This window comes from Chondrus crispus, genomic scaffold (genome assembly GCF_000350225.1).
Source record: "Chondrus crispus Stackhouse genomic scaffold, scaffold_99, whole genome shotgun sequence".
Lineage (NCBI taxonomy): Eukaryota > Rhodophyta > Florideophyceae > Gigartinales > Gigartinaceae > Chondrus > Chondrus crispus.
In genome coordinates, this window is record NW_005178851.1 from 284,517 (window position 1) to 288,246 (window position 3,730).

Genomic DNA, 3,730 nt, shown 5'->3' on the forward strand with positions numbered 1-3,730 from the left:
CCGAGGCGGTCGCAACCCCTCACAGGCGCAGCCGCCGATGTCCGCCGAGGCGTACATCGCGACGGCCTTCCCCGATGCGGCTCGGTTTGGGGCCATCCCCAGGCGACGGGGTATCCGTACGCCCTCCCCTCGCGGTCGAATCCGCCAAGACAACCGCGCGGCCGCTTGGAGGACCCGCTGGGTCCACGTGCCCCACCGCGTGATGGCGGACTCCCGCTCGGATCTCCTGTACATCCGCTGTGCGGGGGAGGACCGGTACCATTCGCGGTTGTTCGACCTCTTCGAGAGGTTCGGCGGGGACGTGGATCCTAAGCCCCACGTGCAGTTGGTGGCATTCCCCCGCCCGTTCGACCGGTGGTACAGCGTGGCTAACCGTGTGCGGTGGGGCGAGAATTCCGCCAAGGAGAGCCGGCTGCGGTGCCGCCGCGCCGATGCCTACTTCCACATGTGGCATACGACGGAATTCTTCGCCGTGCCCACAGGGGCCAGGGGGCAGCTATACCCAGCCCTACCGAGCGGTTGGAGCAATCTGGAAGCTCCGCAGTACCTCTGCGTACCCACGCCCAGCGTGCTGGCTTATGCCGCAGCGCGGTGGATGCCGGACGGTTCCTTCGGGCGAGAAGCGACGCCCGGGATTCGTCGACTGATCGACGCCATCCTGCTCTCGGAGTGGGCCGTCCTGGCGTTGCTGTGTTTCCTACACGCCGCACGGGACGGCCTCCCGTTCTTCACCAAGTGCCCGGACCCTCGCCTAGCGAGCCGGACCGGGAACGAGCCCGGCGAGCGAGGCTCTCTCTTCCGTTTGTCGGCGGGGCTTCTGCAGCTCATCCGATCGGTCGGGGTGGCCGCCATCCTCGAGGGGACGTCGTTCGACCCGGTTGGCGCGGAGGCCATCCTCGATTTTTCCGAACGGTTGGACTGGTCCCTCCCGGAGCGCCGCGACTTTGTGTGGTACAGTTGGGCCCGCGGCTGTTCCCTGCGGATGCCGCATTGGGATGGCACGTCGGCGGAGGCCGACCACTGGTACGACCCCCTGCCCGACCACGGGTCGCCGTCGTACGGGGCGGTCATCGCCTCCGGTGACGGGTGGGGCGCCGCGGTTGCTTCCGCCGGGACCCCCGCCGGACCGTCCATCGGGTCTCTGCCCGCGTCAACCGAGTCGGTCCTACTGATGCCGGGGGAACCGGCCCTTGGAGAGGGCCTTCCAGTCGGTCCCTCGACGCCTCCCACGATGGGAGACGCGATCACTGCGGGTTCTCCGCCTGTGATCGCGGCAGCGCCGGCCACGGACACACCGGTCATGGAAGTGCCGGTAACGGAAGTGCCGGTAACGGACCCCGCCCCGGTGGGGGCCGCTCGCAAGGCTCCTTCTGTCGAGCCTGCGGGGGGCAACCTCCCTGCGGTGGCTACCGGATCGGTGCCGGGCCCTGCCGGTTTCCCCGTCAGCGAAATGACCGCGACGGGGACACAGACCCCCTCGATGGCGGCCGGTGGGGCTCCGAGTGAGGCGCCAGCAGACGAAGCCCCCGTCTTGGTTCCGGACGCGCAGGCCGCCCTGCGCGCTCTGCAGACGGAGTGTGGCTACGCGGGGCTCCCTGCACCGACCACCCTTGCGGCGGCTTTGGAGTCTGCGCGCACCTGGCTAGTCGAGGCGACCCAGCTCAGGGCGCGGGTGGCCGGCTTGCAGTTCGCCATCCGCCAGCGCGACACTGGCGAGGATCTCCTGCGCAGTGAGACGATGGCGCGGATCCGTTCGGCACAGGACCACCTCGCCGTCTTGAGCGAGCAAGTGTCCGCGAAGAGACCGTACGGTACCGTCGACACTGATCCCGCCAGCGCGGCGGCGCGGGGGGCGGAGCCCTCTGCCAAACGCCAGCGTCGCGAGTGATGCCAGCGGGGGAGGCGGTGAGAGTAGCGAACCGCCTCCGGGGACCAGGTCCCGTCCGTTCCAGTAAATTGCGCGCCTCCTGTCCTTCTTCCTTCTCTTCTTCACTGCCCTTCCCGTTCGGTACTATAGCCCTTCCGCGCCGGTCGGGTCCGGCGCGGGGCCGTGGTCGTGTGAAGCACCACTCGCGCATCCGCGGCGGGGGCTCGCCGCTCGGCGGGGGCTCCGGCGCCTCCCGGCCCGTGGCACCCCCAGCCGTGGCTCCGCCGTCTCGGTAGGCGAGGGCTCGGACGCCACTACAGCGCCACTTCCCCACACCTGTTCGCCGGTTGTCCTCGTGGCGGCCGGGTTACCCTCTGGCTCATGCCGGTGAGACTCCGCGCGGTGGGTGCCCGAAGTGGTCGTGGGGTGGTTCCTCCAGTTACCCCCGCGACAGTGGAGGACCCCCATCCGGTGGGCAATTTTGACCGGATTTTACCGCCCCGCGGCGGGTGGCCTTTTCAGGGCGTTGACGAGCTCCGATTGGGCACCCCCCGGGGTCGGAGGCGTCTTGAACCGCCTCCATGGGCCAGCGGCCACACGTGCCGGGCGGTGTATGCCGCTCGCGCAACACGTGGCCTACAGTGCCCTGGAGCCCCGGTGAGGTCGTCCCCAAACGGTATTTACGCGCTGGGATCCGTCCCTCGCCAGCGGGTAGGCACTGGGGTGCCGAGCCGTTTGGCCACCGCCACGTGGGGTAGTCGTTTCGGCGGGTCAGCCTCCTCCTGCGCCGGGTCTTCCGGCGCGGGGCTTGCGGTGACGCGCGCGGGGTTCCGCGTGCATCTGTGGCGACGTCGCCTCCTCCTGCGCCGGGTCTTCCGGCGCGGGGCTTGCGGTGACGCGCGCGGGATTCCGCGTGCGTCTGTGGCGACATCGCCCCCTCCTGCGCCGGGTCTTCCGGCGCGGGGCTTGCGGTGACGCGCGCGGGGTTCCGCGTGCATCTGTGGCGACGTCGCCTCCTCCTGCGCCGGGTCTTCCGGCGCGGGGTGGGCGGTGACGCAGGCGGGGTTCCGCGTGCGTCTTTGGCGATCTTGCCCCCTCCTGCGCCGGGTCTTCCGGCGCGGGGTGGGCGGTGACGCAGGCGGGGTTCCGCGTGCGTCTTTGGCGACCTTGCCCCCTCCTGCGCCGGGTCTTCCGGCGCGGGGTTTGCGGTGGCGATTGGCCGCCGCGCGGGGGAGGTCCTTCTCGGGGTCGTCCCGCCCCGCGCTGGGTTGCCCAGTGTGGTGTTAGCGGTGGCGTGCTGCCGCCCGCGTGCGCCAGAAGCGGTCTATGAAGGCCTGGGGGAGTCCCTCTGCGGGTTCCCAGGTATCGTCCGCTGGGGCGTAGCCATACCAGCGGACCTTGTACTGGGCCCTTGTGCGGTTCTCCCGGTGGTCGACCTCATGGTCGACCACATACTCCGCGCCCGGTTCGGGTTCTCCGGCCGCCGCGGGCTGGGTCGGGGCGGCCGTAGTGACGTCGCGAGGTCCCCGCGGCATCCGGGTTATCCGATCGATGCTCACGCGGTTTGAGACCCCGTCTTGATCGAGGACCACGGTGGTCTCCGTAGCGGATCGGACCCGAAACGGGCCTTCCGTTTTCGGTAACAGCTTGACAGAGGGTCCCCCGTCATTACTTGGCAGGTCTCCCCGTTCGGTACTCGTCAATGGCCGAGGTGGGCGGTCAACATAGACCAGGTCTCCCACCTCGATGACCGGACGGAAACGCACCTTCTTATCGAAGTCGGCCTTGTATCGCCTTTGCGCCGCGGTTAGCTTCACCCGCGCGCGCTCAAGGGCGTCGCGGAGTTTACGCAGCGTCGCGCGC